General features: G+C 48.5%; 2 long non-coding RNA genes across 2 annotated transcripts in view; one reads left to right on the top strand and one right to left on the bottom strand.

Moving 5' to 3' along the window:
* Nucleotides 1-1,037: 1,037 nt before the first annotated feature.
* Nucleotides 1,038-26,702, bottom strand: LOC141051911 (uncharacterized). The gene is made up of 4 exons (XR_012220712.1): nt 26,595-26,702; nt 24,321-24,408; nt 23,123-23,305; nt 1,038-1,381 (listed from the first exon to the last, which is right to left on the bottom strand). It is a non-coding gene; the product is annotated as an uncharacterized lncRNA (long non-coding RNA).
* LOC141051910 (uncharacterized) overlaps nt 23,278-26,767 on the top strand; it is a 51,864-nt gene continuing 48,374 nt past the window's right edge. The window contains exon 1 of the long non-coding RNA XR_012220711.1: nt 23,278-23,489. This is a non-coding gene — a long non-coding RNA (uncharacterized lncRNA). The remainder of the gene's footprint in view (nt 23,490-26,767) is intronic.

Consider the following 26,767-nt stretch of genomic DNA (forward strand, 5'->3'; position numbering starts at 1 on the left):
AAAATAATCTGCTCCACTGATACATGATCATCCTAGATACTTGTGCCCATGATGGCAAAATATAGTCAAAATTCAAGATAACTCAAAATGGGACAATTTATGGCCAGAATAGTGTAAGAGTGGTGGACTATACTATTGTGTTCCTGCCCTGGAAATCACCAATCGTGATATAGCATAGTGTGAAGAAAGTTATGCATCTTTTATGCATATCTATATGGTAATGTGTAATGCATAAGTAAGATATTTAGTGTAAAGTATAGAGTAAGACTTAGGCTAGACTTAGGACATAAGAATAAGACTATGGGAAATGTTATAAGCATAATATGCATAAAAATGCTTGAAAGACACCTGCTATCAATTTCTATTGTAAAACAACTTGCTGTTCGTATGTTCAGTCTTTTTCCTCTTCAGGTTTTGAATAACGTCTGGTGGTAGAAAGGAATTGCTTGTCACTTTTTTGAAGTAATCCTGAAGGAATCCCCTCTAAACTAAGTGCTGTCCAATCAGGAAGCTACTAAGAAAACACTTCAGGGAAAAAAAAACTCTTCTAAAGCCATTTTAAAAAAATGAACAACTACTTACCATAAATGTGGTGTGCAGTGTGCACTAGAAAGCTCATTATTTTTTTACCTCCTCAAAAAACTCAAGATGCACATACTTACGACCTCCAATTACTAGAGAACCTACGACCTTCAATTGCCAGAGAACCTACAACTTCCAATCACCAGAGAACCTACGACCTCCAATCACCAGAGAGCCTACGACTTCCAATCACCAGAGAACCTACGACCTCCAATCACCAGAGAGCCTACGACTTACAGGAACCAGAGAACCTACGATCTCCAATTGCCAGACACATGCTTCATTGGACCTTCGGATAAGTCCACCCTTACCTTCTTAAGTTGCTTAAGATCTCCAATTCCTCATGAAATAAATCCATTACAGCATTGTGACATCCTATCAAAATCACAACAACTGGGTGAATTTATTTGCATAAACATCTCCCGACATAGTATCATGAAATCATGTTTTTTTATTAGTTGGTCATCTTCAGACTCATATCTTGGAGAGTGTTGAGGGAAGAAGAAGGGTAAGGTAGAATATGACTGGCTAATAATCTAGCACATTATGGAGGGGGCTCCAGATTTGGGCTTAAACCAAATGCATTTCGTGACCTGCTTATTGCTGTCATCAATAGTTTCTGGGCACCATGCAAACAAATTATTTTGGCATCTGGAGTTTTTATATCTTCCTTCACTCTAAAAAGTAAAACAAAAAGGATGGAAGTAAAGGAAGGCTGATGTCAAGTGTGACTGGTGAGGCAGGAAGTAGCTAGCTCCTTTTCCTACTTTTAAAAGGAACCAATGGAGCTGAGACATATCTGCAAGAAAAGAACAGAAAGTTATGGAATTATTTACAAATATACAGTTCTCCCCTTTTTATGGGCTTAGAAATGACTGAAGGGAATGGAGTAACTTTTAGAGGGGTGCAAAGGTAGCAGTTACAACTTCAGCTTCATGTGTTCCCTGGTTATATAATTGGCCATGTTATAGATCTTGTAGTGGGCTCCACTGGCTGCTAATTCACCTCTGGATGAGTTCCATTATATAACAAATCACCATATTATATACACAGCCCAGTTCTTGGTCTTTGGGGTACACACATCTGACCTCTCAATAATCCTCATTATAATCTTATTTTTTGCACATATTTCCACTGTCTTGTCTTAATCTTCCCCTTCAAAGCTCAAGACGTTTTCCAATGATTTTCTTCTGGACACAGCATAAATGTGGATTAATTAGCCCCTTGTGGGTGGACTGAGTTTTATTATCTTTTTCACATAAGTATTTCCAGCTGCTGAACGTTCTGCTCTAATTAACTATTGATCTGATTACAATAAATGTTTCAATCAATCAAAATCTCTACAAATTCACATATAGGAGCCACTATGTGGCTGAGACGTTGTCTAGATGTAACATAGTAACATAGTTATTAAGGTTGAAGGGAGACTTTAAGTCCATCTAGTTCAACCCATATCCTATCCTAACTTGCCCTAACATGTTGATCCAGAGGAAGGCAAAAAAAACCCATGTGGCAAACAGTAAGCTTCACATTGGGGAAAAAAATTCCTTCCAGACTCCACATACGGCAATCAGACTAGTTCCCTGGATCAACGCAATAAAGGAAACTAGTGTATATACCCTGTAATATTATACTTTTCAAGAAAGGCATCCAGTCCCTTCTTAAATTTTAGTAGGGAATCACTCATTACAACATCATATGGCAGAGAGTTCCATAGTCTCACTGCTCTTACAGTAAAGAATCTGCGTCTGTGAATATGCTTAAACCTTCTTTCCTCCAGACGTAGAGGATGCCCCCTTGTCCCCGTCACAGGTCTAAGAGTAAAAAGATCATTAGAAAGGTCTTAGTATTGTCCCCGCATATATATTTATACATTGTAATAAGATCACCCCTAAGCCTTCGATTCTCCAAACTAAATAACCCCAAGTGTAATAACCTGTCTTGGTATTGCAGACCCCCCAGTTCCCTAATAACCTTGGTCGCTCTTCTCTGCACCCGCTCCAGTTCAGCTGTCTTTCTTATACACCGGAGACCAGAACTGTACACAGTATTCTAAGTGTGGTCGCACTAGTGACTTATATAGAGGTAAAATTATGTTCTCCTCATGAGCATCTATGCCTCTTTTAATGCATCCCATTATTTTATTTGCCTTTGCAGCAGCTGCCTGACACTGGCCACTAAATGTGAGTTTGTCGTCCACCCATACACCCAGGTCTTTTTCAGTGACAGTTTTGCCCAGTACAATTAAGCACATAATTATAGTGGTTTGAAAAAACCACTATCTTGTAATCCGAACGCTGCTAACTTATTCTTCTTCTTCTTATTATTATTAAGTTGATTTCCGCAATTAATACAGCCCGAACCGCTACACGCACAGACTCCGTTGAGGTGTCGTTTCGAAGCCAGCGTCCATGAGAGGTGTGCTAAGTATTTTTCGTGTCGATCGGATTTGTAGTTTTTGCGCAATTTGCGTTTGAAATTTTTTTTTCCCGTCATTGGAATGCACTGTCTCCAATGCTTTTCAATGGGTAATGGCAAAACGTGCCCTGAGGCGATTGAAATGGCAGTTGAGCTCATTTATATGCGCAGGCAGACCCAGTTACTATGCCAACGCCTACGAACGTCACATGACATCCCAAGGACAGAGCTTCTGCCACATAATGTCAGCTCTTAAAGTGAAACCCACAGCACAAATGCAAATCTAGCTTCATCACATGACACATGCCCCTGAGATAGAATGTGCGACAAAGTGGATTTAGAAGCCCAGTGAGCTACCCTGGCTCTTAAAGGGCCGACGTGCCACAGTGATTCTTAAAGGGCCAGCGCACCGAAATGAGTCTTAAAGGGCCGGCGCGCCAAATCGAAAGCTGAGTGACCCCGGCCTCCAAATCGGAGGCTGAGTCACCCCGGCCTCCAAATCGGAGGCTGAACCACCCCGGCCTCCAAATCGGAGGCTGAGCCACCCTGGCCTCCAAATCGGACCCAGTGTGGCCCCGCTCAAAAAATCAGACCCAGAGTAGCACAGCCCACCAAATCGGATCCTGAGGGGCCCCGCCCACGAAATCAGACTCAGAGTGGCCCCGCCCACCAAATCGGACCCTGAAGGGCCCCGTCCACCAAATCGGACCCTGAGGAGCCCCGCCCACCAAATCAGACCCTGAGAAGCCCCGCCCACCAAATCGGACCCAGAGTGACCCCGCCCACCAAATCGGACCCTGAAGGGCCCCGCCCATCAAATCGGACCCAGAGTGGCCCCGCCCACGAAATCGGACCCAGAGGGGCCCCGCCCATCAAATCGGACCCTGAGGGGCCCCGCCCACCAAATCGGACCCTGAGGAGCCCCGCCCACCAAATCGGACCCAGAGTGGCCCCACCCACCAAATCGGACCCTGAGGGGCCCCGCCCATCAAATCGGACCCTGAGGGGCCCCGCCCACCAAATCGGACCCTGAGGAGCCCCGCCCACCAAATCGGACCCAGATTGACCCCGCCCACCAAATCGGACCCTGAAGGGCCCCGCCCACCAAATCGCACCCAGAGGTGCCCCACCCACCAAGTCGGACCCTGAAGGGCCCCGCCCACCAAATCGGACCCAGGGGGGCCCCGCCCACCAAATCGGACCATGAGGGGCCCCGCCCACCAAATCGGACCATGAGGGGCACCACCCACTAAATCGGACCCAGAGTGGCCCCGCCCACCAAAATGGACCCAGGGGGCTCCACCCACAAAATCAGACCCTAAGGGGCCCCACCCACAAAATCGGACCCTGAGTGGGCCCGGCCACAAAATCAGACCCTGAGGGGCCCCAACCACAAAATCGGACCCTGAGAGACCCCGGCCACAAAATCGAACCTAGAGGGGCCCCAGTCACAAAATAGGACCTTCAGGGTCCCCAACCACAAAATCAGACCCTGAGGTGCCCCGGTCACAAAATCAGACCCTGAGGGGCCCCACCCACAAAATCAGACCTTGAGGGGCCCCACCCACAAAATCAGACCCTGAGGGGCCCCAGCTGCAAAATAAGACCCTGAGGGGCCCCACCCACAAAATCGGACCCTGAGAGACCCCGGCCACAAAATCGAACCCAGAGGGGCCCCAGTCACAAAATAAGACCCTAAGGGGCCCAGGTCACGAAATCGGACCATGAGGGGCCCCACCCACAAAATCAGACCCTGAGGGGCCCCGCCCACCAAATTAGACCCTGAGGGGCCCCACCCTCAAAATCAGACCCTGAGGGGCCCCACCCTCAAAATCAGACCCTGAGGGGCCCCAGCCACAAAATCAGACCCTGAGGGGCCCCAGCCACAAAATCAGACCCTGAGGGGCCCCAGCCACAAAATCGGACTCTGAGGGGCCCCACCCACAAAATCGGACCCTGAGGGGCCCCACCCACAAATCCAGACCCTGAGGGGAAACGGCCACAAAATCGGACCCTGAGACCCCAGCCACAAAATCGGACCCTGAGGGGCCCCAACCACAAAATCAGACCCTGAGGGGCCCCAGTCACAAAATCGGACCCTGAGGGGCCCCACCCACAAAATCAGACCCTGAGGGACCCCAGCCAAAAAATCAGAACCTGAGGGTCCCCAACCACAAAATCAGAACCTGAGGGTCCCCACCCACAAAATCAGACCATGAGGGACCCCACCCACAAAATCGGACCCTAAGGGGCCCCGCCCACCAAATTAGACCCTGAGGGGCCCCACCCTCAAAATCGGTCGCTGAGAGACCCCGGCCACAAAATCGAACCCAGAGGGGCCTCAGTCACAAAATCAGACCCTAAGGGGCCCCGGCCACAAAATCGGACCCTGAGGGGCCCCACCCACAAAATCAGACCCTGAGGGACCCCAGCCACAAAATCGAACCCTGAGGGGCCCCACCCACAAAATCGGACCCTGAGGGGACCCACCCACAAATCCAGACCCTGAGGGGCTCCTGCCACAAAATCGGACCCTGAGAGACCCCGGCCACAAAATCGGACCCTGAGGGGCCCCAACCACAAAATCAGACCCTGAGGGTCCCCGGTCACAAAATCGGACCCTGAGGGGCCCCACCCACAGAATCGGACCCTGATGGGCCCCAGCCACAAAATCAGACCCTGAGGGGCCTCACCCACAAAATCGGACCCTGAGGGGCCCCACCCACAAAATCGGACCCTGAGGGGCCCCGCCCACCAAATCAGACCCTGAGGGGCCCCGCCCACCAAATTAGACCCTGAGGGGCCCCACCCTCAAAATCGGACCCTGAGGGGCCACAGCCACAAAATCAGACCATGAGGGGCCCCAGCCACAAAATCGGACCCTGAGGGGCCCCACCCACAAAATCGGACCCTGATGGGCCCCACCCTCAAATCCAGACCCTGAGGGGCCCCAGCCACAAAATCGGACCCTGAGAGACCCCGGCCACAAAATCGGACCCTGAGGGGCCCCACCCACAAAATCGGACTCTGAGGGGCCCCGGCCACAAAATCGGACCCTGAGGGGCCCCACCCGCAAAATCGGACCCTAAGGGGCCCCAGCCACAAAATCGGACCCTGAGGGGCCCCACCCGCAAAATGGGACCCTAAGGGGCCCCACCCGCAAAATCGGACCCTGAGGGGCCCCACCCGCAATATCGGACCCTGGGGGGCCCCGGCCCCAAAAATCGGACCCTGAGGGGCCCCGGCCCCAAAAATCGGACCCTGAGGGGCCCCAACCACAAAATCGGACCCTGAGAGGGACCGGCTACAAAATCGGTCCCTGAGGGGCCCTGGACACAAAATCGGACCCTGAGGGGCCCCGGCCACAAAATCGGACCCTGAGGGGCCCAATCCACAAAATCAGACTCAGTGTCCCCGTCCACCAAATGGGACCCTGAGGGGACCCGCCCACCAAATGGGACCCTGAGGGGCCCCGCCCACCAAATCGGACCCTGAGGGGCCCCACCCACAAAATCGGACCCTGAGGGTCCCCGCTGACCAAATTGAACTCTGAGGGGCCCCGCCCACCAAATCGGACCCAGAGTGGCCCGCCCACCAAATCGGACCCCGAGGGGCCCCGCCCACCAAATCGGACCCCGAGGGGCCCCGGCCACCAAATCGGACCCCGAGGGGCCCCGCCCACCAAATCGGACCCCCGAGGGGCCCTGCCCACCAAATCGGACCCTGAGGGGCCCCGCCCACCAAATCGGACCCCGAGGGATCCCGCCCACCAAATCGGACCCCGAGGGTCCCCGCCAACCAAATTGGACCCTGAGGGGCCCCGCCCACCAAATCGGACCCCGAGGGTCCCCGCCCACCAAATCGGACCCCGAGGGTCCCCGCCCACCAAATTGGACCCTGAGGGGCCCCGTCCACCAAATCGGACTCTGATAGATCCCGCCCACCAAATCAGACCCTGAGGGGCCCCGCTCACCAAATCGGACCCTGAGGGGCCCCGCTCACTAAATCGGACCCTTAGGGGCCCCACCCACCAAATCGGACCCTTAGGGGCCCCGGCCACAAAATCGGACCCTGAGGGGCCCCACCCACAAAATCGGACCCTGAGGGGCCCCGGCCACAAGATTGGACCCTGAGGGGCCCCAACCACCAAATCAGACCCTGAGGGGCCCCGGCCACAATATCGGACCCTTAGGGGCCCCACCCACCAAATCAGCCCCTGAGGGGACCCGGCAACCAAATCAGACCCTGAGGTGCCCCACCCACAAAATCGGGCCCTGAGGGCCCCACCCACAAAATCGGACCCTGAGGCCAAAGTGGCCCCTGAGAGGCACCCACAGTTAAAACGGATCCCGAGTTGAAAGTCTTGCAGGTGCAGCAGGCAAGTCTCTCTTAAAGGGGCAGCCTGGGCAGCATTTCAAACCACTATCTGTACTTCCTTCAGGAAATACACATCTAGTTATTATTATTATTAAGTTGATTTCCGCAATTAATGCGGCCCGAACCGCTACACGCACAGACTCCGTTGAGGTGTCGTTTAGAAGCCAGCGTCCATGAGAGGTGTGCTAAGTATTTTTCGTGTCGATCGGATTTGTAGTTTTTGCGCAATTTGCGTTTGAAATTTTTTTTTCCCGTCATTGGAATGCATTGTCTCAATGCTTTTCAATGGGAAATGGCAAAACGTGCCCTGAGGCGATTCAAATGGCAGTTAAGCTCATTGATATGCGCAGGCACACCCAGTTACTATGCCAACGCCTACGAACGTCACATGACGCCCCGAGGACAGAGCTTCTGCCACATAATATCAGCTCTTAAAGCGAAACCCACAGCACTAATGCAAATCTAGCTTCATCACATGACGCATGCCCCTGATAGAGAATGTCTGCCAAAGTGGATTTAGAAGAAGCCCAGTGAGCCAAACTAGCTCTTAAAGGGCCGACACGCCAAAGTGATTGTTAAAGGGCCGGCGCACCGAAATGAGTCTTAAAGGGCCGACACACCAAATCGAAAGCTGAGTGACCACAGGCTCCAAATGGGAGGCTGATCGACCCCCCGGCCTCCAAATCGGAGGCTGAGCCACCCCGGCCTCCAAATCGGTGGTTGAGCCACCCCGGCCTCCAAATCGGAGGCTGAGCCACCCCGGCCTCCAAATCGGAGGCTCTTTGACCTCGGCCTCCAAATTGGAAGCTCATCGACCCCGGCCTCCAAATCGGAGGCTGAGCGACACCGGCCTCCAAATCTTACCCAGAGTGGCCCCGCCAACCAAATCGGACCCAGAGAGGCCCTGCCCACCAAACCGGACCCTGAGGGGCCCACCCACCAAATCGGACCCTGTGGGGCCCCGCCCACTAATTCGGACCCAGAGTGGTCCCACCAACCATATTGGACCCAGAGTGGCCCCGCCCACCAAATCGGACCCTGAGAGGCCCCGCCCACCAAATTGGACCCAGAGTGGTCCCGCCAACCAAATCGGACCCAGAGTGGTCCCGCCCATCAAATTGGACCCAGAGGGTCTCCGCCCACAAAATCAGACCCTAAGGGGCCCAACCCACAAAATCTGACCCTGAGGGGCCCCAACCACAAAATCGGACCCTGATTGGTCCCAACCACAAAATCGGACCCTGAGGGGCCCCGGACACAAAATCGGACCCTGAGAGGCCCCGGCCACAAAATCAGACCCTGAGGGGCCCAACCCACATAATCGGACCCTGAGGGGCCACGGCCAGAAAATCGGACCCTGAGGGGATCCGGCCACAAAATCAGACCCTGAGGGGCCCCGGCCACAAAATCGGACCCTGAGGGGCCCCACTCACAAAATCGGAACCTGAGGGGCCCCACCCACAAAATCGGACCCTGAGGGGCCACACCCACAAAATCGGAGCCTGAGAGATCCCCGCCAACAATTCAAGCCCTGAGGCGCCCAGGCCAAGGAATCGGATCCTGAGGGGCCCCACCCACCAAATCAGACCCTGAGGCCAAAGTGGCCTCTGAGAGGCACTCACAGTTAAAACGGATCCTGAGTTGAAAGTCTTGCAGGGGCAGCAGGCAAGTCTCTCTTAAAGGGGCAGCCTGGGCACCATTTCAAACCACTATCTGTACTTCCTTCAGGAAATACACATCTAGTTATACATCTTGTTCGTTCTACCCAAGTGCATGACCTTACATTTATCCCCATTAAAGCTCATTTGCCATTTATCATCCCAAGCTTCTAGTTTACATAAATCCTCCTGTAATATAAAATTGTCCTACTCTGTATTGATTACCCTGCAGAGTTTAGTGTCATCTGCAAATAAATAAATAAATAAATCTGCAAACACATAAAGAACTCTATTATCTATAGCCAAGCCATCAGATACAATCGTATATGTTCCAACCCCATGGATAGAGACAAACACCTTGGTCGCCTCAAAAAGACCTTTTTGAATCAGGGTTACCATCCAAGAACAATTGAAAACCAAATTACAAGAGCCACCAGATTGTCAAGGAATCACCTGCTACATTACAAAGCTAAAGAAGAAAATAACCAAGTGCCTCTAGTAGTCACCTACAACCCAAATCTGGAGGTGCTAAGGGGAGCTGCACGGAAATTACAACCTTTACTACAAAAAGATGCCCGATTAAAATCCATTTTTCCAGACCCCCCACTGCTGTGTTTTAGGCAGCCCCCAAATTTAAGAAGCATCATTGTCAGAAGCTCCCTGTCCTCTCCAACAGCTGCAGGAACCTTTCCTTGCAACCAGAAAAAATGTAAAACCTGTCCATTTATAATGACCACGGACAAGATAAAGATCCCCAACTCACATCAGGACTACAAGATCCCAGGTACTTTCACCTGCATTACATCTAATGTGGTGTACTTAATTATTTGTACTAAATGTCCAACTGGGGGTCTGTATGTGGGGGAGACAGAGCAAAAGCTTAGAACAAGGATGAATGCTCATCGTCACACAATAAGAGAAAAAAGAATGGATCTACCTGTGGCAAAACATTTCTGCATCCCTGATAACAGCAGCATGGATATGAAATTACTGGTATTGAAAGGTAACTTCACATCTCAGAGAGAGAGACGAGTTTGGGAGTACAAATTTACGACGAACTTTGACACTCTCAGTGCTGGAATGAATGTGTCGCATGGATTTATGTCTTTTTACATCAATTAAGGAATTTCCTTTTAAAACCTTGCGGGGCAAAACAGAACTAGACCCCAATCAGAGGACCATAAAACATCCAGACTCCTTATCTATGAACTGGTCCAATGTTTATATTTATGTTTCTCCCTCTCCCATATTGATAGTTCTGCTTCACGTCACTTGTCTTATCTATTGCATTTTTTCTAGGCTGTATTGTGCATAAATATGTGACTTCAGATTTTGTATTAGTCTAGCCTGATGAAGAGACCTGAGTAGTCTCGAAAGCTTGCAATGTATTACCATCTTTTCAGTTAGCCATTAAAAGGTATCAACTACTGAGGACTCTCAATCCTGAATATTTTTCTATCCACTGGCTAACACGGTACAAAGATATACATCTTTCCTGTATCTGCAAATATTGAAATTCTACTCTCTATGCCCCCTACAAGGTCATTAATAAATGTTAAAAAGAAGCGGGCCCAAAACTGACCCCTGTGGTACCCCACTGCTAACCGTGCCCCAGTCCGAGTGTGCTCCATTAATAACCACCCTTTGTTTCCTATCCCTGAGCCAGCTCTTAACCCACCTACACATATTTTCCCCTATCCCCATTGTTCTCATTTTATGTATCAACCTTTTGTTTGGCACCGTATCAAAAGCTTTTGAAAAGTCCATGTACACCACGTCCACTGCATTCCCTTGGTCCAGTCCGGAACTTACCTCTTCATAAAAGCTTATCAGATTAGTCTGACAGGAACGGTCCCTTGTAAACCCATGTTGATATTGGGTCATAAGGTTATTTGTTGTGAGTTCATTTTTCCCTTCACTATTGAAGTCTGATGAACTCCCTCCTCAGGTGAAGGAAGGTAGTGAGGCTGATTATCAGACACCTGGGCAGCTAGATGATGACTGGGTGGCTGGAATTGAGGACTGGATATAAAGCTGCCGACGCCCTTCTTCCTGGCTGGTGATTTTCCTGCTGGATTCTTCGAGACCAGTCTGATTCCCGCATCTCAAAGCTAAGTTTTTCTGCTCTGCTTTGTACTCTTCAGTTTGTTTTTGTTTTGCCTTGTTTTTTGGGAGTTCTGCCATCCCCGGCGGGGGGTGAGCTGAATTCCATTTTTGTCTCTGATCTGTTGATCTTTTGCTCTGTCTTCAGAATATACCTGAGTGCTGATATAGTCTTTTGAAGCCTAGCGACTTCAGGGCCTGTTTTTCCTATCAGTCGGTTGGCTCATTTTTATAGGGTTTTTGTGGATGGCAGACAGCAGCTTTCCTATCCTGTCCTATGTAGTTAGCTTGGGCCCCATCATTTGCTCAACCTATCTTTCTATCTGTATTAGTGTTTTCATCTTGCTTCACCGTCATTATATGTTGGGGGCTGCCTATTGCTTTGGGGCCTGCTCTGGGGCAGTTTAGTTTTTCCCCTTTCTGTCTTTAGACTATATAGTTCTCCGGCTGTGATCGAGGGGTCTAGGGCACCGTAGGAACCCCCCACGGCTACTGCTAGTTGTTGTGGATAGGTTCAGGGGTCTGCAATCCGATAGCTGCCAACCTCTCTGGTTTTTCTGGACTTAGCTGGTATTTTGTTTTTTCCTCCTTCGGTGACTCATCATAACAGAATCACCAGCCTTACCGCAGATCCTAGGGTACTCAGTAGCAGGAGAGAATTGTAAAAAAAGAAAAAAAAAAAGAGAAAAGTGTCAGAATTTTTTTTTTTTTTTTTTGTGTGCATATTTTTTCCTCTACATCTCTGAGGCCGTAGGGGGAATTTTTCTCTCAATGGAGATGAAGCAATTGTCTGATCGTGTGGAGCAGCTCGCTGCTGAAGTGCGGGGAATTTCCGCCTATCTTGCTCATTCACATGCTGCTGAACCAAAGATTCCCACTCCGGATGTGTTTTTTGGGGATCTGTCTAAATTCTTGAATTTCAAAAATAATTGTAAACTATTTTTTGCCTTGAAGCCTAACTCGTTGGGGAACTCCGCGCAGCAGGTTAAAATTGTCATCTCTTTGCTGTGCGGCGATCCCCAGGATTGGGCGTTTTCTTTGAAACCTGATGATCCTATTCTGAATAATGTGAACGCATTTTTTCAGGCCTTGGGGTTGTTGTATGATGAACCTAATGCTATTGATCAGGCTGAAAAGACCCTGTTGGCATTAAGCCAGGGTCGGGATTCGGCAGAGTTGTACTGTCAAAAATTCTGAAAGTGGGCGGTCCTTACTACCTGGAATGATAATGCCTTGGCAGCCCTCTTTCGGAAGGGTTTGTCAGAAACTGTAAAAGATACTATGGTGGGATTTCCTGTTCCCTCTGGTCTTGACAATTCTATGTCATTAGCCATTCAGGTGGATCGGCGTTTACGTGAACGCAAAACTACACGAGAGATGTTGCCACCTGTTGAACAAATGTCTGAACCTATGCAATGTGATTGAGTTTTATCTAGGGCGCAACGTCAGGAGTTCAGAAGCCGTAATAAGCTGTGTTTTTTTTGTGGAGATGCCTCGCATATTATTTCTGTCTGCCCTAAACGAGAGAAACATTGTGCACACACGTTCTCTGTGGGTGGTGTTCAACCTAAGTTTCTTCTGGCAATTACTCTGATCTGCTCCCTGTCCACATTTTCCGCCAAGGCTTTTGTGGATTCAGGAGCAGCTCTTAACCTGATGGACTTTGCTAAACGTTGTGGATTTCCTATGACACCTCTGCGGACGCCTATCCCTTTGAGGGGTATTGATGCTACTCCTTTGGCAAAGAATAAACCTCAGTTTTGGACCCAGGTGGTAATGCGGGTCGCCCCAGACCATCAAGAAAATTGCAGATTTTTGGTGTTGCATAATTTGCTTGATACCATTGTTCTGGGGTTTCCCTGGTTGCAAATCCATAATCCAGTTCTGGATTGGAAATCTTTGTCTGTGGTGAGTTGGGGTTGTCGGTGTGCCCTTAGTGATGCTCCTGTTTTCTCCACCTCTCCCCAGTCGCATGATGTTCCTGACTATTTAGCTGACTTTTATGATGTATTTAGTGAGAATGAGTCTGCGTCTTTGCCTCCTCATAGGAGTTATGACTGTGCAATTGAGCTGAACCCGGGGTGTAAATTCCCCAAGGGTCGGCTTTTCAATTTATCTGTACCCGAGCACGAGGCTATGCGATCCTATATTGAGGAGGCATTGGAGAAGGGTCATATTAGACCATCCTCTTCACCCTTAGGTGCTGGGTTTTTTTTCGTGGCTAAAAAGGATGGTTCATTAAGGCCTTGTATTGACTATCGTGCCCTCAACAAAATTACTGTTAAATATCAGATTCCATTACCCCTGATTTCTGATCTATTCTCCAGAGTTAAAGGTGCTTGCTGGTTTACCAAGCTTGACCTCAGGGGGGGCGTATAATCTTATTCGCATTAAGCATGGGGATGAATGGAAGACAGCGTTTAATACTCCGGAGGGACATTTTGAGTACCTGGTGATTCCTTTTGGGCTCACTAAGGCCCCTTCTGTCTTCCAGTGCTTCATGAACGATATATTCCGAGACTTTGTGGATACATTTTTGATTATCTATCTGGATGATATTTTGATCTTCTCCAAGAATTGGGACACTCATGTGGAACATGTTCGGACTGTGTTCCGGATTTTGAGGGAGAATTCCCTGTATGTCAAGGGATCGAAATGCCTTTTTGGGGTACAGAGGATTTCATTTTTGGGATTTATTTTGTCTCCGTCAACTATTGAAATGGACCCGGCCAAGGTACAGGCCATTTATGATTGGGTTCAGCCCACTTCTTTGAAGGCCCTCCAGAAGTTTTTGGGTTTTGCTAATTTTTATCGGAAATTTATAGCTAATTTTTCTTGTATTGCCAAGCCATTGACGGATTTGACTAGGAAGGGTGCTGATGTGCTGAATTGGTCTCCAGAGGCTGTTTCTTCCTTTCAGGAGCTGAAGCGAAGATTCACTTCTGCTCCGGTTTTGCGGCAACCTGATGTCTCACTCCCGTTTCAGGTGGAGGTGGACGCTTCTGAGATTGGTGCAGGAGCGGTGTTGTCCCAAAAAGATCCTGTGACATCTAAAATGAATCCTTGTGCTTTCTTTTCCCGAAAGTTCTCTCCATCTGAACGTAACTATGATGTGGGGAATCGGGAACTGTTGGCAATGAAATGGGCATTTGAGGAGTGGAGACATTGGTTGGAGGGAGCCAAACACCAAGTCGTGGTCCTTACTGACCACAAGAATTTGATTTACCTGGAGTCGACCAAGCGCTTGAATCCTAGACAGGCTAGGTAGGCCTTGTTTTTCACACGTTTTGATTTTGTGGTCTCTTTTCTTCCAGGCACTAAGAATGTCAAGGCAGACGCCCTCTCTAGGAGTTTCCTTGCTGATTCTCCTGTTGTGACAAGCCTGCTACCATCTTAGGCGAGGGGGTAGTTCTTTCTGCCATCTCGCCCGATTTGAGACATGCTCTGGAAGAGTTTCAGGAGGACAAACCTGAGCGTTGTCCCAGTGGAAAGTTGTTTGTTCCTGACCAGTGGAGGAAGTGAGTGATGTCTGAAGTTCATTGCTCTGCATTGGCTGGTCATCCAGGTATTTTTGGTACTAGAGATCTGGTGAGTCGGTCTTTTTGGTGGCCCGCCTTGTCTCATGATGTCAGGAATTTTGTGCAGTCCTGTGGGACTTGCTCCCGGTCTAAACCTTGTTCTCGCTCTAGTGGCTTGTTGATGCCTTTGCCGGTGCCCAGGAGGCCATGGACCCATATTTCAATGGATTTTATCTCTGATATGCCTGTCTCTCAGAGAATGACTGTTATTTGGGTGATTTGTGATAGATTCTCTAAGATGTTCCATCTTGTACCACTCCCTAAGTTGCCATCTTCCTCTGAGTTGGTGCCCTCGTTTTTGCAACAGGTGGTTCGCTTGAACGGGATTCCTGAGAACATTGTATCTGACAGAGGAGTTCAGTTTGTGTCTAGATTTTGGAGGAATTTCTGTTCCAAGCTGGGAATTCAGTTGTCCTTCTCCTCTGCGTTTCACCCTCAGACCAATGGGCAGACGGAGAGAACAAACCAGACTTTGGAGTCGTATTTGAGATGTTTTATTTCTGCCGATCAGGATGATTGGGTTTCATTTTTGCCCTTGGCCGAATTTGCTTTAAATAATAGAGCTAGTTCTGCCACTTTGATGTCACCTTTTTTTTGTAACTTTGGTTTTCACCCTCGATTTTCTTCAGGGCAGGTGGAGCCTTCTGCCTGCCCAGGTGTTGACACTGTGGTGGAGAGAATGCATCAGATCTGGGACCAAGTAGTGGGTAAGTTGTCTCTCTCCCAGGAAAAGGCCCAGCGGTTTTCCAACCGGTGTAGGACCGTTGGTCCCCAGTTTAAGGTGGGTGATCTGGTTTGGTTGTCATAAAAAAATATCGCTATGAAGGTGGCTTCTCCTAAGTTTAAGCTTAGATTTATTGGACCTTGCAAGATTTTGGAGATTATTAATCCGGTCTCTTTTTGGTTGGCTCTTCCTGTCACATTTAAAATTCATAATGTGTTTCATAAGTCCTTGTTGAAGAGGTTTGTTGAACCAGTAGTTCCTGTGGTGGCACCTCCTGACCCTATATTGGTTGAAGGTAACATGGAATATGAGGTAGAGAAGATACTGGATTCCCGTCTGACTAGACGGAGACTCCAGTATTTGGTTAAGTGGAAGGGTTATAGTCAGGAGGATAATTCCTGGGTCTCTGCCTCTGTTATTCATGCCGAAAGATTGGTGCATGCCTTTCATCGGGCTCACCCGGATCGCCCTGGTGGCATGGATGAGGGTTCGGTGACCCCTCCTCAAGGGGAGGTACTGTTGTGAGTTCATTTTTCCCTTCACTATTGAGGTCTGATGAACTCCCTCCTCTGGTGAAGGAAGGTAGTGAGGCTGATTATCAGACACCTGGGCAGCTAGATGATGACTGGGTGGCTGGAATTGAGGACTGGATATAAGGCTGCCGACGCCCTTCTTCCTGGCTGGTGATTTTCCTGCTGGATTCTTGGAGACCAGTCTGATTCCTGCATCTCAAAGCTAAGTTTTTCTGCTCTGCTTTGTACTCTTCAGTTTGTTTTTGTTTTGCCTTGTTTTTTGGGAGTTCTGCCATCCCCGGCGGGGGGTGAGCTGAATTCCATTTTTGTCTCTGATCTGTTGATCTTTTGCTCTGTCTTCAGAATATACCTGAGTGCTGATATAGTCTTTTGAAGCCTAGCGACTTCAGGGCCTGTTTTTCCTATCAGTCGGTTGGCTCATTTTTATAGGGTTTTTGCGGATGGCAGACAGCAGCTTTCCTATCCTGTCCTATGTAGTTAGCTTGGGCCCCATCATTTGCTCAACCTATCTTTCTATCTGTGTTAGTGTTTTCATCTTGCTTCACCGTCATTATATGTTGGGGGCTGCCTATTGCTTTGGGGTCTGCTCTGGGGCAGTTTAGTTTTTCCCCTTTCTGTCTTTAGGCTATATAGTTCTCCGGCTGTGATCGAGGGGTCTAGGGCACCGTAGGAACCCCCCACGGCTACTGCTAGTTGTTGTGGATAGGTTCAGGGGTCTGCAATCTGATAGCTGCCAACCTCTCTGGTTTTTCTGGACTTAGCTGGTATTTTGTTTTTTCCTCCTTCGGTGACTCATCATAACAGTTATTCTTCTCCAGATACTCCAGTATAGTATCTCTTAGAAAACCCTCCAGGATTTTAACCACAGTTGAGGTTAAACTTACTGGCCTATAATTTCCAAGTTCAGTTTTTGTCCCCTTTTTGAATATAGGCACCACATTTGCTATACGCCAGTCCTGTGGTACAGACCCTGTTATTATGGAATCTTTAAAGATTAAAAATAATGGTCTATCTATGACTGTGCTTAATTCCTGCAGTACTCGGGGGTGTATGTGATCTCCCATTTACCTTCAAAAATTTTCACACGTGAAAAAACACTTAATGACTGCACAACTTTATAGGTTAAACTGAAAAACTGAGGAGCCATTGGTAATTTAATTGAAGATGACAGATGTTTAGCACAAATTTAGCCATCCGCATCCATACCTTTACTCTGCCTATCCTAAGTTGGACTCTTTAAGAATTGCTCAATGTAGGGTCCTCGTAAATAGTTTGTGTATTACATTTTGCAGGACTTTGCTGGTAAAATCTAGGCTTTCAGCAAGTATAAAAAAACTGTGACAATTTGCTGTCATTCACAATGATTTCACTGTAGAGAGATAATAAGCACAGTGTTATCACAGTACGGGATAATAGACACAGTGATATCACAGTATAAGGATTATAACCAGTGATGACACAGTAAAGGGATAATAGACACAGTGATGTCACAGCACAAGGATAATAAACACAGTGATGTCACAGTACAGGGATGATACACACAGTGATATCACAGTACAGGGATAATACACACAGTGATATCACAGTACAGGGATAATACACACTGTGATGTCATGGTACAGGGATAATAAACACAGTGATATCACATTACAGGGATAATACACACAGAGATGTCATGGTACACGGATAATATACGCAGTGATGTCACAGTACAGGGATGATACACACAGTGATATCACAGTACAGGGATAATACACACAGAGATGTCATGGTACAGGGATAGTATACACAGTGATGTCACAGTACAGGGATAATACACACAGTGATGTCACAGTACAGAGATAATAAACAGTGATGTCACAGAACAGGGATAATAAGCACAATGGTGTTACAGTACAATGATAATAAGCACAGTAATGAGATAATAATAGCAGTGATGTCACAGTACAAGGATAATGAACAGTAATGTCAGTAAAGAGATAGTATACAAAATGATTTAAAAAACTGACTGTCACATTCAAGCATTAGCATAGTGTGAACAGGTGCTTAACCTAGAGTCACCAACTCATATACATTCAAACAAAAAAGGAAGCACACTGTAGCGCTATAACATGCAAACATGAAATATAAAAAAATGAATTGCTTTACTGCATTAGAAGTATGAAAAATTGAGAAAGTTTAGTGCATAAAATGGCCAATTTTTAGTGTACCTGGAAGCCATGATAAGGCATTTCTCGTTTTCCAGGACCCTATCTAATGCCAATCCTGAGAAGGAAAAGCTTTGCAAATAGATATCCATTCTTCTCCTTTTATTTGTGAATAGTGGATGAAGGACACTTGTTAATTATAAAAAGAGGTTACATACCTCTAGAGACTGAAAGGCTGAGAGAGCCAGATATTCAGCCAAGACATCCAAAGATCAAGGGACTTTACAGGACTGCAGCCAAGACATCAGGGCTCCATCACGAGGGACACAGATTTATCATTCTACAGGATGCCAGCTTAGGGGACCTCGACCCTGGCTGGAAGAATACAGATCTGCTCCATTGACCATCGCTGAACCATGGACACATTTGTAAAACCCAGTTGTGACAATCCGGTCACCTGGAACCTATGGATACATTTGGACAAACCAGTTTGGGACCATCTGGTCAACTGGCACCCATGGATATGTTTGGAGAAACCAGGTTGGGACCATCCGGTCACCTGGCACCATGGATACGTTAGGGGAAATCAGGTTGTGACCGGGAAAAACACAGCAGTACAATTATGCCAAGAATGATGATTGAGAGAATAGCTGTGACAAGTACAAGTGTTAGTCCACCATTATTTATAGCAAATTATCCACTTCTGTCCAAGCCTAGCCAATGCCTAAAGTAAGACTGTGCAACCATCAAGCTTGTTGCCTTTCCATTATTAAAGTTGTCAGACTACCTCCTGTGTACATCTGCATCCTTGAGAGCTGATCTCACAAAGGTCCACTATGTCCTATATTATTTTTAAAGTGCCAATGTGTCACCCCCAGGAGTATGGTCGCCACAGTGGCATTACCTTCCTCCTAGGGAGTGTGATGTCAGGCTTGGAAGCAATGAAGGGTCACTCTCTCAGTTAATCACAACACACAACACAGTTCCCACTCCGGGCCAGCAGAGGGAGCTCTGAACCCAAAACTGGGGGAAGAGCTGCTCTCTGGGGACCAGGAAGGTGAAATTAGGAGTTCGTGTGAGGAGGGCAACGTGTGTGGACGTGGAGGAGAGGAGCTGGAAGATTGAGCAGAGTTGAATGCTCACTTCTAGCTATAGCGCATGATCTGGAGCCCGGTCTCCAAGGTGGTATGGATACTGATGTTCCTGCAGCAGAAACCGGAGGAATAGGAAGCTGTAAATGCTCTGTTCCCATATAAGACTCGGAGGCACAACAGCAACGGGTGAGCCAGAAGAAGAAGAAGGCTACAGCTGTCTGCCATACGAGGGAGTTCTAGATGAGAACAAGCAAGTGGAACTTCAGTGTAACACAGTACTGCAAGTACCTAAGATAAGCGCTAGAAAGGAGACTACACAACCCATCTGATAGAGAGATTCCTAAGTTGCTTCCAGGCTTTGTTCCATCTGTAATCTGGAATTCTGGACTGCATTTACCAAGCAAAGTAAAGGTAAAAGAAACTGCAACCTATTGTGTCATTGCATTCTTCCTGCAAACTCTCCAGCACTGCTACATCTCTGTGCCAGACACTACACTCTCTTCCTCAACACCTATCCTCTTCATCTACTCTGCCCTGGGACTGCAGCCCTACCTGTGGAGGGCTACAACATCATTGCTGCACCACACCATCTGTCCTAGAGGATCTGTTTGCAGCGTCAGCTTAACCCCTTTATTGCCGAGCAGCACAGGTGGCGTCACATATCATCCACTCAAAAACTTTAACCAGCCATGCTTTAACCCCTTTTTACATGGACGCCCAGGGCCACTGACCAGGTGATCACTACTGTGACACTTCCCTCTGAAATACCGGCCCGGTACCGAGTACCCCACTGCCCTAGCAGGCGACCCACCATCATGTCCTAAACAGCTTCCAGTAGCAACTCTGCATATCTCCAAAGTGATCCCTTGCTTTTGACCTAAGTCGCTCTTGTCTTTTTTTTTTTTTGCTCCTCTTTTGACTTGGTAAATAGCTTAGCATTAATAAACTTACTGTTTTGCACTGGAATCTGTCTGGTTTCCAAGCGTATATTACATCAGAACACGTATATTTTTTCTAGTATTTGATGAACGTTAATATTTCTACACATTAGGACCTGTAAGTGTCCAATGTAGGAAATATGCAAGAGCCGAAGGAAAGTGTCGTAGGAGGAGATGTGGAGGCACATGTCAAAGGGAATGTAATAATGGGAGAAGCATTGGAAAGGAGAAAGAGGTTGGATAAAGTGACAAAAGTGGTGGTTCAAGTGGGAAACGCCACTTGAGAAGTGAACTGAACATTGAAATTTTGCCCTTCTTCCTTATATTTAGGTGACTTTTATGTATTTATGGCTTATGGTGCCCTCGAGCTGGTGGTGACGGCTGTCGGTAAAATAGGAATATTTCTGCATGTTTTTCCTGGTTGTAGATCTTCGAAGCTCCAAACACCCCCTACACTTTTTGTTATTTAGATTTGGAAATATAATTTTGTTTGGTTGTTTTAACCCCTTGCCTCCACAGCCAATTTTTCATTTTTGCATCTCTCCTTCCCATTGCCTTTCTTTTTTTTTGTAGAACAAGTTATAGCTTTGAATGACACCATCCAGTTTACCATAGAATGTACTGAAAAAAAAATAGAAAAAAAAATCCTGAGATGAAATGGTGATAAATATTCAATTCTGACATTGTTTTTCATTTGTCTATTTTTTAACACACTCCCTTATATAACCCGAAAGCATGAGTCTCCAGGTCGATACTATAATAACGATTTTTTTTTTCATTTAAGTGCTGAAAAAAATTCAGAAGTTTGCAAAAGAAAACCTCATTATGGTTTGTTGGTTTTCTATCAATAGAGCTGGGTAAGGGCTTACTGTTTGCATGGCAAGCTACTTTTGTCACTGATACTAATTTGGCATATATATATATATATATATACCACGTTTGATCACTTTTTATTGCATTTTTGAGGGATTTGAGGTGACTGGAGAAATCCAATTCCATTTTCCTCTTTACGGAGTTTACTGTATGAGTTAATTTAATATTTTGATAGTCTGGAGATTTATGGATGTGACAATATCAAACGGTCCTTTTTTAAACATTTATTTATTTTTAATGGTGGGGAAAAGGGGTGTTTTGAATTTTTATATATGGTATATCTTTCATATATTAAACTTTTTTCCATTTTTTCTTTAGTGAACTTCACAGGGGTCCATTGAGCAATCAGTGGGGCTGGGGAGAGGTCTCAGGGGTCGGACCCTACTCGATCTACAGGTAATTAAAGTGCCTGCAAAAGAAAAGAAAATTCTTAAAGTCTGGCTACCCTTAAAAATTTCCCCAAAAAATTGTTTTCCTGGTTTTTGAATAGAGAATGGAAAGGTCAAAAGTCAGAAGCAAGTATCTGCTTAATTGTAAAGCGCTGCGGCATAAGTTGGCGCTATTTTATTATTATTATTATTATTATTATTATTATTACTATTATTTATTTATATAGCACCATTAATTCCTTGGTGCTGGACATTGCGCTCTATAAATAAAGTTATTATTATTAAAGTTCAGGAGGTAAAATGTTTGGAATACCCAGCTTCTGGGGGGCATCATGGCATTCAGAACATATAGTCATTGCAATGAGCTATCTGGCTCACTGAGGATGTTCTTGCACAGGGGGCTCCATGTCATCCATGCGCTCTTTTAACTTTTAGCTTAGATATATAGCTTATGAAGTTATTATTTCTTAGCAGAAGATGGCAGCATTTCACAGGGCTTGGTATTACGGCTCTCTGCACCTTCTGCGGTACGCTTTTACAGCACGGCTCCAACCTATATACATTATATAAACCTCTGTATCCAGCAGAAATCTATTTTTAGCTTGTCCAAGCTAGCGAGAAAGAAGACTATGTGTTCAGCCGGAGGATCAGAAAAGCTGCCCGGTGCCCGACTCACTGACTTGACGACGTCTTAGATAGATAGAGGTATCCATTAAAAAATCAAAAGTCAGATGGGGTGAAACATAGGTTCCTTCTTCTGCATCGTGAAAAAAAATTAGCTCATCAGGGCCGGCATTGGTGCTGATTGCAGCCCTTACTATCTGTTGTCACCCAACTGTGCCCGGCTGATTACGAAAGGTCATTGTGTGTGCTCCATTAGCCCAATGTTGCATTCATTATAATGCATTCAATCACTCTGTTTTACTTGGGGTGAGGAACATGAGTCTTAATTGCTGATTTGCATTACAGCACCCAGGATTACATTTGGCACAATAGCTCTCCTGGTTTTGTAGGGGTTAATTTAGTGAGGATATCCCGCGATGGATCAGATGGAAACAGATAGGCCCCCAAACGTGACGTCAATGGCTTTAGCATGAAGTAGGACGGCAACAGATGTTTCATGCCAGAACCTACGGTGTACAGCAGGAGCTCCGTATACCGGACCCCTGAGTGTGCACATCCCAGACAGATGGTGGGAAAGAAATGACTGTATTCTGATGTACACTGTAATACAAGGGAGGGAAGAGAGGGATGGGGTGAGCCAAGGGGAAGATACAAACAGCTGATGAAGCTAGGATGAAAAAGACATGCACTGGAGGAGAACGAGAAAACAAGAAATTGCACCAAGGAAATGAGAGTGAGCTAAAGAAATACGGGTAGAAATGGCGCTAGCATAGGAAAGGAGGATAAGGTCACCCATTTCTGCAGTGTGAATGTGGTGCCCCCAGGAGTATGGTCGCCACAGTGGCATTACCTTCCTCCTAGGGAGTGTGATGTTATGCTTGGAAGCAATAAAGGGTCTCTCTGTCAGGTAAATTCAGCACACAGCACAGTTCCCACTCCAGGCCAGCAGAGGGAGCTCTGAACCAAAACTGGGGGAGGAGCTGATGTCTGGGGGCCGGGAAGGGGAAGTTAGTTAGTTCCTGTGAGGAGGGCGAAGTGTGTGGATGAGAGAAGAGCTGGGGGATTGAGCAGAGTTCAGGCTCACTTCTAGGGTACCCCATGGTCCGAAGTCCGGTCTCCAAGGTTGTATGGATACTGATGTTCCTGCAGCAGAAACCGGAGGAATAAGAAGCTGTAAATGCTCTGTTCCCACATAAGACTCGGAGGCACAACAGCGACGTGTGAGCCAGAAGAAGGAGGCTACAGCTGTCTGCCATACGAGGGAGTTCTAAAAGAGAGCAAGCAAGTGGAACTTCAGTGTAACTCATTACTGCAAGTACCTCTGATAAGCGCTAGTAAGGAGACTACACAACCCATCTGCATAGAGAGATCCCTGAGTTGCTCCCAGGCTCATCAACTCCTGCTCCATCTGTAATATGGATCCTGGACTGCCCTTGCAAAGCAAAGTAAAGGTAAATGAAACTTCACTCTGTTGTGTCATTGCCTTCTTCCTGCAACGCCTCCAGCACTGCTACATCTCTGTGCCTATCACTGCACCCTCTTCCTCAACACCTATTCCCACTGCCCTGGGACTACCGCTCTACCTGTGGGGAGCTATTACATCTTGCTGCCTTATACCATCTGTCCCAGAGGATCTGCCTGCAGCGTCGGCTTAAGCCCTTCATTGCCGAGCACCACAGGTGGCGTCACGTATCATCCACTTATAAACTTTAATCAGCCACACTTAACCCCTTTTACATGGACGCCCAGGGCCACGGACCGGGTCACCGCTACTGTGACACTTCCCTCTGAGATACCGACCCTGTACCGAGTACCCCACCGCCCTGGCAGGTGATCCATGGTCACGGCAGATATATCAACAGATTCTACTCATCTCTGCAGGGCTGCCACTAGGAATTTCGGGGCCCCATACTGGCAAAATATATGGGGCCCCCCTTGAGACTGCGCCCAGGCTCCACCCCCAGTTCCGCCTCCACCCTAGCTCCTTCTCCACCATGCAAACCTTCCAAAATCCCTTCGACCTTTCACTTCTAAGCTACTAGATTATCCTGTGCACTGCTGCCTTATGTTCTCATTGGGCATTTGGTTTTCCAGCAGGTCAGGATCATCCAGTAGCTTATGTATACATTGCTACTGGGGAGTCAAAGGGGGAGGGGGAAGGAATCATTATACAATCATTCCTTCCCCTCTCCCCCTTCGACTCCCCAATAGCAATATATATACGGTAAGTACAATCACATACTGAAATGGTGGCCAAACGAATACATGGACTTGTTACTTACTCACACAGCCGGTGTTGCCGTCAAGCCCACCACCCAGTCAAGAAGAATCTAATGGTCGTCTCAGCCTGCCCACCGCTGCCGCCTCAGCCTGCCCACCAAATAAATGGAAAGTGTATATTATTGCATATATAATCACTGATTATACACCACAAAAAAAATCTTTATTGGTAATTATTAAAAACCGATAAATTCTAGAACGTAAATACACCTCAAAACGTAACTGTAAGTGATTATGTAAAAAAAAAAATAATAAAATAGGAGTCAAGAGGAAAGGGCTGATCACCCCATTTAATTTACTAACTTTTATACAGTCAAAATTCAAAAACTCTTTAGGGTATGTTCCCACGGTCAGTAAACGCTAAGGTAAAGTAGACCCATTAAGGAACTTATCTAGATGTGTGGTGAGCACTTTGAACCCCCAAGTGCTTGATAGTTTATAATGTAGAGCCATAAAAATCAAAAATCTAATTTTATTTTCTCAAAAATGATCTTTTCACACCCAATGTTTGTTTTTCCCAAGTGTAACATGAGAAATTGGATCCTAACAGTAGTTGTGCAATTTGTCCTGAGTAGGCTGATACTCCATATAGGACTACGGGCTGAGCTGCAAGTGGAGACAGTCAACATGCTGGTACTGGTCAGCACAGTCTGTGATAACTAAAAGGATAGGACTACGGGCTGAGCTGCAGGTGGAGACAGTCAACATACTGGTACTAGTCAGCACAGTCTATGCTGGCTAAAAGGATAGGACTACAGGCTGAGCTGCAGGTGGAGACAGTCAACATGATGTTGGTACTGGTCTCAGCACAGTGTGCTGACTAAAAGCATAGGACTACAGACTGAGCTGCAGGTGGAGACAGTCTACATGCTGGTACTGTGCATGTGCAGCACAGTCTGTGCTGACGAAAAGGATAGGACTACGGGCTGAGCTGCAGGTGGAGACAGTCAACATGATGTTGGTACTGGTCTCAGCGCAGTGTGTGCTGACTAAAAGAACAGGACTACGGGCTGAGCTGCAGGTGGAGACAGTCAACAATGTGCCTACTAATCATGGACGTTGGAGATTTGTCCCCCTCGGCCCTGGCTCACCCCATCAGCCGGGCCTCCTGGCTACCCCCCCATGAACAGCCGGGCCCCTGGGTCCCCACAGGACCCACGGCTCCCCAGGACCCCACAGGATCCCCACAGGACCCCGTGGCTCCCCAACACCCCACAGGATCCTCACAGGACCCGCTGGCTCCCCAGGACCCCACAGGATCCCCACAGGACCCGCTGGATCCCACAGGATCCCCACAGGACCCCCTAGGATCCCCACGAACAGCCGGGCGGGCCCCCGGGTCCCCCCGTGAACAGTTGGGCGGGCCCCCGGGTCCCCCCGTGAACAGTTGGGCGGGCCCCCGGGTCCCCCATGAACAGCCGGGCGGGCCCCCGGGTCCCCCACCATCAGCCACCCGGGCCCCTGGGTCCTCCACACCCCATCATCAGCCGCCCGGGCCCCTGGGTCCCCCACCATCAGCCGCCTGGGCCCCTGGGTCCCCCACCATCAGCCACCCGGGCCCCTGGGTCCCCCACCATCAGCCACCCGGGCCCCTGGGTCCCCCACCATCAGCCGCCCAGGCCCCTGGGTCCCCCACGCCCCACCATCAGCCACCCGGGCCCCAGGGTCCCCCACCATCAGCCGCCCAGGCCCCTGGGTCCCCCACGCCCCACCATCAGCCACCCGGGCCCCAGGGTCCCCCACCATCAGCCGCCTGGGCCCCTAGGTCCCCTACCATCTGCCACCCGGGCCCCTGGGTCCCCCACCATCAGCCGCCCGGGCCCCTGGGTCCCCCACGCCCCACCATCAGCCACCCGGGCCCCAGGGTCCCCCACCATCAGCCGCCTGGGCCCCTGGGTCCCCCACCATCTGCCACCCGGGCCCCTGGGTCCCCCACCATCAGCCGCCCGGGCCCCTGGGTCCCCCACCATCAGCCGCCCGGGCCCCCCACCGTCAGCCACCCGGGCCCCCCACCATCAGCCGCCCAGGCCCCAGGGTCCCCCACCATCAGCGGCCCGGGCCCCTGGGTCCCCTACGCCCCACCCTCAGGCGCCCGGGCCCCTGGGTCCCCCACCATATGCCCTCCGGGCCCCTGGGTCCCCCACAGGACCCCCAATGTCCCTCATGATCCGACAGCAACTGTCTGGCCTTGCTGGGGCCCCCAGACTCCCCCCATGATCACAACAACCGACCTTAGTCCCCTGATTCAGACAGACATAAAAAGAATATTCACTTACCTGCTCGCTCGCCATCCACCGCACCGTCAGACCGTCGCTTCAGGGACCGACGTCTTCTGCTCTGCTGCAGCCGCTCGCCTCCCAGTCCCACGCCGACGCCACGTGCACACTGCTCTTCTGCTTGTTCAGGAATGAGGAAGTGAACGTGAGCCGGACGGTGGTGCTGGAGTGGA

This window comes from Dendrobates tinctorius, unplaced genomic scaffold (genome assembly GCF_039654945.1).
Source record: "Dendrobates tinctorius isolate UK_male_01 unplaced genomic scaffold, ASM3965494v1 ptg000158l, whole genome shotgun sequence".
Taxonomy (NCBI): Eukaryota; Metazoa; Chordata; class Amphibia; order Anura; family Dendrobatidae; genus Dendrobates; species Dendrobates tinctorius.